The 13,689-nt window shown below is 40.2% G+C and overlaps 1 long non-coding RNA gene across 1 annotated transcript in view; it reads left to right on the top strand.

Annotated features, from left to right (window-relative positions):
* Nucleotides 1-13,689, top strand: part of LOC126362556 (uncharacterized) — a 427,566-nt gene that overhangs the window by 131,754 nt on the left and 282,123 nt on the right. Inside the window, exon 2 of the long non-coding RNA XR_007566239.1 lies at nucleotides 9,040-9,112. This is a non-coding gene — a long non-coding RNA (uncharacterized LOC126362556). The remainder of the gene's footprint in view (nucleotides 1-9,039; nucleotides 9,113-13,689) is intronic.

Genomic DNA, 13,689 nt, shown 5'->3' with positions numbered 1-13,689 from the left:
CGATGTTGTCGCCAGTGGTCGGCGGAAGGTGCACGTGCCCGTTGACCTGGGACCGGACCGCAGCGACGCACGGATGCACGCCAAGACCGTAGGATCCTACGCAGTGCCGTAGGGGACCGCACCGCCGCTTCCCAGCAAATTAGGGACACTGTTGCTCCTGGGGTATCGGCGAGGACCATTCGCAACCGTCTCCATGAAGCTGGGCTACGGTCCCGCACACCGTTAGGCCGTCTTCCGCTCACGCCCCAACATCGTGCAGCCCGCCTCCAGTGGTGTCGCGACAGGCGTGAATGGAGGGACGAATGGAGACGTGTCGTCTTCAGCGATGAGAGTCGCTTCTGCCTTGGTGCCAATGATGGTCGTATGCGTGTTTGGCGCCGTGCAGGTGAGCGCCACAATCAAGACTGCATACGACCGAGGCACACAGGGCCAACACCCGGCAACATGGTGTGGGGAGCGATCTCCTACACTGGCCGTACACCTCTGATGATCGTCGAGGGGACACTGAATAGTGCACGGTACATCCAAACCGTCATCGAACGCATCGTTCTACCATTCCTAGACCGGCAAGGGAACTTGCTATTCCAACAGGACAATGCACGTCCGCATGTATCCCGTGCCACCCAACGTGCTCTAGAAGGTGTAAGTCAACTACCCTGGCCAGCAAGATCTCCGGATCTGTCCCCCATTGAGCATGTTTGGGACTGGATGAAGCGTCGTCTCACGCGGTCTGCACGTCCAGCACGAACGCTGGTCCAACTGAGGCGCCAGGTGGAAATGGCATGGCAAGCCGTTCCACAGGACTACATCCAGCATCTCTATGATCGTCTCCATGGGAGAATAGCAGCCTGCACTGCTGCGAAAGGTGGATACACACTGTACTAATGCCGACATTGTGCATGCTCTGTTGTCTGTGTCTATGTGCCTGTGGTTCTGTCAGTGTGATCATGTGATGTATCTGACCCCAGGAATGTGTCAATAAAGTTTCCCCTTCCTGGGACAATGAATTCACGGTGTTCTTATTTCAATTTCCAGGAGTGTATTTTGATATGTGATTTCTTGTGTTTCTTCGGCACCTCATTTTAGATTTAGCCTTTTCTGTTTACAACTGTTTGGATACGTTTTTTTAATTACATTCATTTCACGTACATAATAGGACATTACAAATTAAGAGAAATGAATCCACAGCTTCTCAAAGTCTCAGGTACCGTAGACATTATATTGTCTGTGAATATTTCCTTGTGTTTTTGTCTGAAAACATTTGAAAAGGATTACTTTTACTTCATGTACCAGTTGTCTCTTGGCGCCTTATCTGTCTGCACTGATGTCAGAAGGTGATGCTGTTGTACAACGTAGAGTAATTACATTTGATTTAGATTTGAATTAACATAGAGTAATTTATTAATGTTTCCTGTCCTAACCTCCTTTTTGAATGCATTTTACAAAAGCTTGACTGGAGGCGAAAACGACATTAGTGTTACTAAAACGGTGATACTATTTATCGCCAGCCATTGATGCATCCTTAAATGTCTATCTACTACATGATCAATAAAAGAACCTGCGTTTCTTTCCCGGATTTAGTTTTCGAAGTCGGATCCATTTAAAGGAAGACTGTTCTTCTGCACTAATACAAGGATTGAAATACGTTTCTCTCCCCAGTCATGCATCACTCTGTAAGTAGCGGATCAACAATATTACAAATTGTGCTGATCCACAAATCGTATGGAACAAGTAACATTTAATTATTTACACGATAGGTTGAGGAATTATACGTCCTATTCATGCATCGATTTGTTGTTCTACATGTGCTAAATGCACACAGTACAGCTCTCTTCCAACAAACATTTCCTTTTACATTACCTACACTGTAGCGCACTGCACATGCTTTAGAGCTGACTGAGGGATCATGGGAGTTGTAGAAGGGAGGGTGGATTGAGGTGTTGGAATGGTGGGATGGAGATGGGGGAAGGTGGGTGGTGGGGCACTGTGTATATGTATGTGTGTGTGTGTGTGTGTAACTTTTTTTAATTTTTTTATATATATAGACTGAAGCGACGAGTGGAAATTTGTATCAAGGCCTAGTATCGAATCCAGGTCTCCTGCTTACTATGCAGTTGCGTTAGCCATTTGGCCACCTTGGCATAGCGGTTCACACAACTGCATGTATTACTTTGGCACGTCTCTCATCTCGATCTAAATTCTCACTGTCACCCCAGTCTACTTTAAATTCTGCCTTACCAATGAACCGAATGTCTAAGGCTTTCCATTTTCTGGAATAGCGCCTCAGCATTGAACGTAAATGGGGGATCCAGCCTGAAGCTCATGTGCAGGTCTTATACAAATGAAATGACACATTTCAGATACTTTACTGGTCTCATTCAGTTATGATTTTATATATATAGTAGTACAATGGGGCGGCGGTGAGCATTTTGATCGGGGAGTGAGGCATGCCAGGGTGATGCGCTTAGATGGGTGAACTGCTGTACCAAATAGCCAAGGCACCTGCCTAATGAGAAAGAGACCCGGGTTTGATTCTCAGCGGAGGTACGAATTTTCACTCTCCAGTCTATATTCGTAAAATAATATCTGTATGAGGCCTGTAAAGTTCCTGAAATAGTGTAATTTCTTTTTTATTTTTATGATAAACAGTAAATTACTTGGGATATTGGTCATCTGTTACTCCATTTTTGATCATTGAGAATATTTTCGTTTTTACGGCGTGCTGTACGAAATTTCTTCCTGTAGAGTGAGCATTCACTTTCTTTTGTTGTTATGATATAAGAATGCCATGCCTGCTTTTAACCCACTGTAATGCTGATTTTCTTTTATTAGATGTTCTACATATGTGGAATGGCTACATTTACACTTCAGTGTCGTTACATGTTCTTTGCGCTGAGTTTGTGAGGAAAAGGCAAAAAAAAAATTTACACAAACATACACAGTGCGCCACATACAGCCATCCCCCATCCCTACCTCAGCACCCTGGTCCACTCTGTGTATTGGAAGAAATCTATACAATGTGCATTTAGCAGAAATAGAACAACAGTAGGATGCATGAATACTACATGAAATTAATCGAAGGAATACACATCCATATAATTGTAAACAGAAATAGATAGATTTAAAATTAGTTGCCAAAGAATGACTACCAATTTCACATCAAAATACGGGGGGCGTTTGAAAAGTCAGTACCAAAATAAAAACTACTTACGTGTTTGGGGTAAACCTTTTTAATTTATCGACATAGTCTCCTTTTAGACGTATACACTTCGTCCACCGGTGTTCTAATTTGTTGATCCCTTCCGAATAACCGGAATTGTCCAAGTCTGCAAAATACGTATTAGTTGCTGCAATCATCTCCTCATTTGAATAAAATCTTTGTCCCGCCAGCCATTTATTCAAATTCGGGAACAAATAGTAGTTCGAGGGAGCCAAGTCTGGAGAATACGGGGGATGTGTAACGAGTTGGAATCCTATTTCCATTAATTTTGCCACCACAACTGCTGAGGTGTGTGCTGATGCGTTGTCGTGATAGAAAATGACTTTTTTGCGGTCCAATCGCCGGCTTTTTTCTTGCAGCTAGATTTTCAAACGGTCCAATAACGAAGAATAATATGCACCTGTAATAGTTTTACCCTTTCCCAGATAGTCGATGAGGATTATCCCTAGCGAATCCCAGAAGACAGTCGCCATAACCTTTCCGGCCTATGGAACGGTATTCTTCTTTTTTGGTGCAGATTCCCCTTGGTAACCCATTGTTTAGATTGTTGTTTGGTTTCAGGAGTATATTAATGTGTCCATGTTTCATCCACAGTGACGAAACGACGCTTAAGATCCTGCGGATTCTTCCTGAACAGCTGCAAACCATCCTTGCAACACTTCACACGATTACGTTTTTGGTCAAACGTGAGCAATCGCGGAACCCATCTTGGTGGATAGCTTTCTCATATCCAATTGTTTATGCAAAGCATTATGTACCCATTCATTTGAAATGCCCATATCACTAACAATCTCACGCACCTTAACTCTTCTGTCATCCATCAACGTATCACGGATTTTATCAATGATTTCTGGAGTTGTAAACTCCACAGGGCGTCCGGAATATTCAGCATCACTCGTGTCCAATGGCCACTCCGAAAATTTTGAAAGCACTTATAACCTGTTCTAATCGAAGGTGCAGAGTCATCATAAAGTTTATCAAGCTTCTCTCTAGTCTCCTGACGCGTTTTGGCTTTCTTAAAGTAATGTTTAATCAACATATAAAATTCTTTTTCGTCCATTTTTTGACAATGACTCGACTTCCTTGATCCACACGAATGCCAAACACAAAGAAATAGACCAATATGGCTGAAACTGTGATCTCTATGCTACCTGGATGTTGAACTTCAGCCATTCTATGGTGCCAACCATAGATGCTCACATTTCGTTTCTTACCAAACTACAACACGGCTGCTAGGAAATGTCACTAGAACACGAAAATAAAATACTTTTCAATTCCTCTCCCTCATAAGCCTATTACTTCATATGTTGACATAAAGTTCAAAACAAGGAATCAGTCTGCAATTCTTTGTCGCATGCAGACCGATTGAAATGTGTTTGCCAAACATATATATGATGGACGATGCAAAGCCCGTGTACTTGCAAACACGGTGCAGTTCTGAATTCAGAGACCAAACTTTTACATCCAGGTTGTATAGTGATCACTGGGCTGAAACTTGGTGTGCGTTCTTTCCAGAGATGCTACTAACTAAACATGACCTCGATACGCGCCGGTGGTGCTATCTCTAGGACTTTGCATGGACTTTTCAAGCGCCCCTCGTATATATAATTAAATAATGTTATTTGTATTATAGACCACTTAATATGCCTAACTTGACTAGGCACAAATAAATTCAGTTGCAAAAGACGGAATTTGTCTTTCTGTATGATAAAACATAAACGCTTTTGTTAGTTATACAGTTACCTACTGGAGATCCACATGGAGGTTAATCGGAAATCTTTTGCCAACTCTTGCAGTTACAGACCACACGTCCTGTGAATAAACATTATGTGTATCTAATGCAGTTGTTTCAATTGCCTTCTGCATCTTCATGTCGTACATCATTGCTTATTCTACCTCATTTAGGGGCAGATTCAAACCCCAGGGGCAAGAGCTTGCCTTGAAATCTTATCCGATCCTCCGTCCTTTTCCACAAGGCAGCATGAGAGTGACTCGTACGCCGCCATTAATCAAAATTTATGCAGTGTCTTGTATTGAACCGAGGACCCGGGAAGCTATTATTTATACAGTAATAACGGATGGATTTCGACCATATCAACAAACATTACTTTAAAAACACAACAATCATTACCTTAGTTCCCTAATGGATAACACTGAATTTTTATTTATAGTCCAAAACACTATTCCTAGACCATAGGTGTCATTTCAACAGAGGAAGTACGTCTAAGACAATGAAACTGGCCACTCATGCTAACTGTGAATGGCAGATGCGGCAGTGAGGATCGTTTGTCACTCAGCTGCATCATAGTGCAGACGAAAGTGTTGCATATCTCAATGTATACAAAGATCAGTCGCTATCTGTTTGATCTAAGAAGATAATCCAAGTCAGCAGGCAAATAATGCCGTATTCAGCATGTATCAGCTTGTCATATTCTTCTGTCTCCCTTTAAAAGGTCTCTTCCGAAGTTTTCTGGCTGACGTCACTGGATAGACGGGTCTCTGGTATTATTATCTCCAATTATGAACTTTTAAAATATTCTTTGATATGTTCCAGCTCACTTGCATTTCTCTTTGAGTCTGTTCTTCTGTTGTCGATCTTTTCGAAAGATTTTGGTATGTCTCTGCCCTTGTGCACTGCGGCCAGAACACGTCTATCTGTTCTCAAATGGTTCAAATGACTCTAAGCACTATGGGACTTAACATCTGAGGTCATCAGTCCCCTAGACATAGAACTACTTAAACCTAACTAACCTAAGGACAATACACACATTCATGCCCGAGGCAAGATTCGAACCAGCGACCGTAGCAGCAGCGCGGTTTGGACTGAACCGCCTAGAACCGCTCGGTCATAGCGGCCGGCTATCGGTTCTTACACAAACCATTTATTGAGGACATCTTGTCCTTGTCCTTTTGCAGGACCACACTGAAACTCTCAGCTGACTATTGGTTCCAGACCGTGAGCAGGGCAGCTGCTGTATTTAAATGACTGTGAGGAACTGTTCCCCACCTGTACGTGTGTGTGCGCGCGCGCGAGCGTGTGTGTGTGTGTGTGTGTGTGTGTGTGTGTGTGTGTGTGTGTGTTTGTATGTATGTATGTGTGTGTGTGTGTGTGAATACGGAACTTTGAGCATGACAGAGCTTAATGAGGTCTATCAAGACTGTTCTGCATCTGTCCTGAACAACCGAACTAGTTCCTTTTGAGATTACTTTCTGCTTCACATGGCTTCTTTGTCGCTACTGAGTTAGTTCAGTACATCTACTTATTTCGATTTTCATGTCCAGTTGTAACGTATCAATGGGCATGGACGCAGAATGGCAATGGAGTAATTTCACACACTGCGGCTGTGAAAAATTATAATTATTAAATAAAATAAGTATGTAGAGTGACACGTCTTCTTAAATCGGACTATAACATTGAAAAACGTGGAGTTGGGTGGCGGGTAATTTTATGAGTAACGTTCTCCGCCGTTTACAAGTGCCTGAAAACTATTTGTGCGGTCAGCCAGATAGCGATGGAGAACATATTGACCATATTTTCCAGTCTGCAAGTCCACATTACTCATTGTACTCACTTGAAAGATGATGTTCCTATTTGCTGTTTATTCAGCGGGATAGGGAACTATGGCTATAAATAAAAGTTTTGAGTTCTAATTAACTGATACATTCCGTTAAAGTTCACATACACAAAATATTATAATATTCCTGATAATAATATTATTGTCCCCACTGGAAATAGCACTATTAGCAGTTCAGAGGCAACCTCTACGGGAAGTTCCAGATAAAATAGTCTACCGCCCTTACTTGTAACCTCCAAAAGATAACTGCTCGTCTTAAAAGTTGAAAATAATCTCGCCACTTTCCACGCAGTTTTGTCAACATCAAGGGCCGCGCACGAACAGTTACTTCCACGAAATCTAAGCGATCAAGGACGGCGTATACTCCTCGCGAGTTCACTTCCTATCTTATCGACTACGCTTTTGGAACTATCCAGCTGTGACGTCATCTGAGGCACAACGTACGCACGCGTTTTGTCTGAGGCGCGCAGGCTGGTATCTTAGGTGCGAAGTGCCTCTTCTCACTCCCTCTCTAGCTGCATGTACGAGAGGTATTTGGAAAATAAGTTTCGGTGGGCTGCCTCGTCAGAAACAGCTACTTATCTAAACAGTCGCCGCGCCGACATAGATATTTGTTGTAGCATTGTACCACCTTTCCAGTACCCTCGTCATAGAAGGCAGCCGCCAGTGCTTTCCACCAGTTCTCTACACTGGTCTGCAACTCGTCGTCTATGCCAGCGGTTCATGTGGGGAGACATGAAACCCAGAGGGAACCATTTACAGGCTGTATTGTGGGTGATCAAACACTTCTCATCGAAAACTCAGCAGGAGCATCTTCATTGCCGCTACAGAATGCTGCTGAGAAATGTGTTGAACAAGGAAAAGCATGACAGTTATGTGGGCAGCGCAGCTTCGCGCGAAATTTCTCACCCAACCCCTTGTATTTGGCGGGAGACATTATTTTCTAAGCACCTTAACAGAATAGAAAAGAGTGACGTGACGCGACCGACAGGCATACCTGAGACATTGCCAAGACATCTGTGCAATGCTTCATAGGATTTTCACAGTAGTTTTCCGTTTCGCGACTGATCGGGACTTACTTTCTGAGTAGCCGTCGGATATATGCACGCAGCGGACAGCAGAACAAAACATCTGCTATCAACCGCTATAGGCACAGGTAGCAGCACCTAAATGGCCCTTTTCTCAGACACCAATTAATTAATAATTCTGTCGTTTAACAGTTTACAATCTTCTTAATTTTTATATAATTAAAGTTAAGTTTGCTTTAGTTAATGAAAAAGTTTTAAGTCGACTGCATTTAAACTTTGCCAGTTAGAATTTTTAGAATGGTTCCGACAGTAGAATATGACCACTGAAAGTGTCTCTTTAAGACTGGTTGTAATGATTGTTATTTACACTAAAGTCCTGAAACTTGGTATAGCTGTATTATTTAATTAATATAATTAGAATATTCTATTAATAAATATAAATAATGCACAAAAAATCATTCCGTCTTCAGGCCTCAAGTGGCCCATCGGGACCATCCGTCCGCCGTGTCATCCTCAGTTGAGGATGGGGATAGGAGGGGCGTGTGGTCAGCACACCGTTCTCCCGGTCGTTATGATGGTTTTCTGTGACCGGAGACGCTACTATTCGGTCGAGTAGCTCCTCAATTGGCATCACGAGGCTGATTGCACCCCGACAAATGGCAACAGCGCATGTCGGCCTGGATGGTCACCCATCCGAGTGCCGCCCACGCCCGACAGCGCTTAACTTCGGTGATCTCACGGGAACCGGCAAGGCCGTTGCCTAAATATAAATAATATTTAATCTATTATGGATAGGGACATTTTCATCCCAAATTTCATTTTTAGTAAATAACTGAAAAACTATTAGAGTTATCTTCATGCGATCACAAAGGGAAAGTTTTTATAACAAACTGAGGCTATACAGGAATTTTCATCTTTCTGGGTATAATATTTAGCGCCTTTAATTTCTTCGTAAAAACGACAAATTTGACAAAAATATTGTCCAGATCAAGTTGGGACTTGTAACTTTTAATTGTGACGTACATTTGTACATTCTGAACAATTTTTAGCTTTCTCACTTCATCATTTAGCACCCATTATTTTTTCTTAAAGTAATATTTCTAGCAAAACACATTCTTTACAACATTCTTAGACTTCGCAAGGTTAACATTAGTATACTGATACATACACTGACAGAGTTAGGAAGAGTTATTTTAATTTTTAATTTCATTTTTAGGTTATGGTGCAAACCTTTGTATGCCAAGCAGAGGCGTGTTGCGGTGATGTGGTACGGGTAGTAGTCAACTGCGGTAAGTCCCAGCACACTCGCTCGCCTCTTTTCCTCTTACAAAGACACAGCGATTGTTTCGCTAATCATCCTCTATTTATTTTCGTGAAAAAACATTTTTGAACAGATAAATTAGAAACAAGTATGTTACTGTAGAAGACTTTAAAATGAACAGATTTCAGCTTAATTTTCCTTAATACTAAACTCAAAAAAATTAACCATTATGTTATTTTTGTATATAATTTCCAAAAATCTTATATATATATATATATATATATATATATATATATATATATATGAGTGAGTACTAAAAAGCTAAATGTGTTTCTCTTTCAGGTAAAGAACTGAAATTCTAAATCACAAAATTAATTTTGCAATAGTTGAAAAATTCATTTCATGTTTCTATGTTATTTTATGTACATAATTTGTAAAAATCTACCAAATTATATATATAATTTGTAAAAATATGTACATAAAATAACATAGAAACATGAAATAAATGTTTCGACTACTATAAAATTAAATTTTTGGTTATGAATTTCAGTGCTTTACCTGAAAGAGAAACACACATTTCGCTTTTCAATGCTCGCTCATTTAATCACAAATGTAGGCATTGTTGTGTGTTTGCTTATAAACCATTTTCACTAAACGAATTAAGGCAGAGGGTGGGAAGTCACTGTGTATGGCTTTCTTCACGATGCTCTGTTGCAAAAGGGAAAGGGGAGGAGTCACTGCGGTAGATGTCGTTGCTTCTTTCTCCAGAAGCTTGTAGGCTGCCTTCCGTGAGTAACTCTAAGAGACGACAAAACACAGTCCATCTTCTATTTTCCTTCTATAATTTAAATAAACAGTTCATAAGTTATCAGTAAGAATTTTTCCTTTTTTATTGTTTGTAAAACTCTTACTAACTTTTTCAAAATGATTACTGGCGATCGCCGCTTCATAAAATCATGAAGTTGTTCTATTTCGCTTTTGCAAAACACCTCATTGTTCAGTCTGAATCACGAACTTTGAAATTCTTTTTCAACTATAGCTATTATGCTCTGAAAGTCAACGTATGTTCTTAAATAGTCATATTTTGTGCTATTTTGCAATTTACTTCATTACCTTAGATATTCCTTTACTTTGAAAATCGAGTGGCCTTTGCAAGATCTATCTTCATATGACTCAGTCACCATACGGATTAGTATGCTAAAGAAGTCATTTGTTTGACAGTAGCTACTTTGCCTTGTTAGATACACCATTAAACAGGTGTTTTATTACAACATAATAATAATCTACAATCTGTATTTCTTGACACTTTCATTTACCTATGTAAGTGTCTATGAGTATCCGTATTTACCTGTTAACTGGCCATCTGCCTTAAGCAAGATTACGCGTTTATCAACCCTTTTTACGAGACGTGACAGAATTGCACACCAGTTCTCCACCATTTTACCCATATACACCAGCCTACTGATTTCATTTCTCCTGTACCTCTCTATTTTCATTTATCCACATATTTCATTTTCCTACATACTCTGACGCTTCTTTCTCTCTTTTATCCTTCTTCAGCCTACTGACTTCATTTTTTACATATATTTTTGGTGTGATCTTCACACCATTTTCACATAACTGCTTTAATTAACATCAAAACGCTTTGGCTTGTCTCTAGTATCATCAGATTATTACTATCTCTTACCTAAAGACAGCCTTACTTTCAACATGAAAATTATTGTCTTACGCACAGTTCACTCCTTCATATATTAGAGATTTTCAGCTTCAAATTACTTTTCTCAACGTAAAGTATCTGTGCTTTGTTGTTACTAGTCCTTTTTCCGAATATTATTTATTATTTGTTAACTTAAACCATTATTTTTCTACCATTGCTGCTCATAGGTGCCCATTGTTATTTTAAAATTTAGAATTTACTATTGAAAACTACTTCTCATGTACTCTTATAAGTCATCATTCGGGTATAGTCATTTTTAGTATGATTTACTCTCTAGGAAGACATGAGAAACAGCATGTGTACAACACGAAGACACATATTCCTTACCTGCTCTAGATATCACGGAAGAAGAGAATGAAACTTGAAAGCGAATAAAGTTTCATCCAACTGGGACCGCACAGTACGCCAAATTGGGTATCCACCAAAGTGTGGCAGACTCCCTACAGACTCTATTTACTGTCACTTACAAACTAATAGCATATGCACAACGTGAAGTCACATATTCCTTATTTACAATAGATAGGACAGAAGAAGAGAATGTAACTTGAAAGCTGGAGCCAGCTGGGACTGCACAGTATGCTAAACAGTGTATCCACCAAATATTGGCGCACTCCCTACCGAACTTAGTATAGATAAGATAAAAGAAGAGAATGAAACTTAAAAGGAAAATAAAATTTCATCCAGCTGGGACCGCAAAGTGCGCCAAACTGTGTATCTGCCAAAGTGTGGCAAATTGCCTACAGAACGTAGTTACTGTTAGTTTTAAAGGTTTCAGATCTGCAATGATAGATCAAGTTCTCTCTTACTTTTCGGGTCTTCCTATCGGTATGTATTTGCATGAGGCTTATGAACTATCCTGGATGGTCCATGATGAACATGCATAAACTTCTTTGTTCCCAATGAATTTTCTTAGATTTTTCTTCAGTTTTGACAAACACTAGCTAGTGGGGGAAGTTTTTGCGTCATTACTTCTTTTTCTGTTCAAAGTTCCTTTACCTGAAATTTGATCTGCTGAGTGTCCCTTAGCCTCTATTTCTTCGAGGATGTAGTTCTTATGAGTGTTAATATCTTGTACATTATTAGCAAATTCAGTATCCTCCTACAAGCTTCCCTTATTCCTCGTTACTCCAATAGGCAATTCCCAGGCTTCAGTATTACTACCTAAATAATTTCCAGTGAAAGGCCCTGGAACGACCCGAGAATCTGGTAAAGTTAATACTAAGTGGTTCTAATCAAAGCCAGTGTTTCCTTGATATTTCGTTAAAAGATCTGTATCTGTTAACATTTCAACACTTAAACCACGCACAATTAAAAATTGATGCTCTAGTATTATGTTAGCCATACCAATCAGTATCGAAGCTTCGTGCTGTACAAGCCTAAAAACTTTTCCAGTAGCATGTATTGCTCTTAAACCACGTACTTTCATGACAGTTTGATCGTTCTTATTAGGAACTGAATCAGAGAGTGCTTGGAACAAAGCACTTGCTTCACTGCCACTAACAAGAAGGTGGCGCACCATTACTGCTGTCATGCTAGTTTTTATAATAGGGTGAGTATTCTAGTTTGAACATGATCCTCATAAAAGTCTTCTAACAAATCCTTTTTAATCTGTTTCGAGCTAAAGCTATTTTGTCCAGCTGCAAGTACATTTGCTCTTAAACTTGTGGGGTCATCAAGATTTACGAGTCCATTTGCAGCTGCCTTTTCCAAACTGTCCACCAATTTTAATTCAAAGCACTTGACGACCTCCTCTACTTTCGTTTACTGCACGTCATCTAAACTACTCTCTACCTCTGAGCAACGGTGTCCCTGTGCAACATTGCTATTTATAATATTGTAGCCAGCTTTTACAGTTTGTAGCAAGCCAATGCAGCTAATAGGTTCGCTGACTTCATTACTATTGCTACCTCCTTCATCTAAAAACTCCTCCTCCTCAAAACCTTTCAAAGGTGACTCTACCTCCTCTATTGAAACTTTAGCCCTCATATTGCCATTTTTGTCGAAGATACAAGCCTTTACCTCATCTTTGTCCCCGTCTGATTCAAATCAGTTAATTTTTCCTCTCCAATATCTGTAGCGTTTTCTTGTTCCTCCTTGACCCATTTTTATGATGTGTTCAAAATACTTTCAACTATATAGTGCGTGTTTTAGCACATCGTCGGTATTGTCTGTTTCTATTTAATCATCCATATTATCGGTTTGTGTGTGCTGAGTTAGTGATATATGCTTTCGTTAATGGCTGTAATAGTTTCCGCCTGGTGAGCACCCGTTTCCTCATAGATGGGACTTTGTTTCCCGCACACAGCCTGTTGCGATAATTCGATTCAGAATCAAATCAGACAGCATTCGGCTCTCCGTCTTGTCTCAGCAGTACATGACATATTTCTCCCTTCATCATAGTAATTATTGCGAAAGCGCGGCATGTGTCTACCTCCTCATCCTTTACTACGGTCTTGACCACGATAATTATATTGTGTATTCTGAACCTCTGTACTTCTAACATTCACGTTTCCACTGTCATTATTTCCGTTGTTTACAGGGCTGTTAGAGAACCTATGTTCAGTACCTGTTTCTCAACAGATACTCAATGAACCTATCCATATTATCCCTACATGACGAAATGATTATTTTCTGTCAGTACCAACACAGCTTACCTTCTAGTCCCATGGTCATCATTTCTGGTTTCATCTTTTCTGTCAGATGTGACAACCGTGAAACCCACGGTCTAGGGTACTCTTTAACAGATTCACAACCTGGAGTAGACTTTTTACCACTCCACAATTCTCTCAACACATCGTTTTGTTTGTTGTGTGACCGGTTATAATTAAGAAATACAGGTTTAAATTCAGGAAGAGTTTTCATCTAATCACTACATCAGCTGATCATCA

The sequence above is a fragment of the Schistocerca gregaria genome, chromosome 1 (assembly GCF_023897955.1).
Source record: "Schistocerca gregaria isolate iqSchGreg1 chromosome 1, iqSchGreg1.2, whole genome shotgun sequence".
In the NCBI taxonomy this organism is placed as follows: Eukaryota; Metazoa; Arthropoda; class Insecta; order Orthoptera; family Acrididae; genus Schistocerca; species Schistocerca gregaria.
This window is presented reverse-complemented; position numbering and strand designations above follow the sequence as displayed.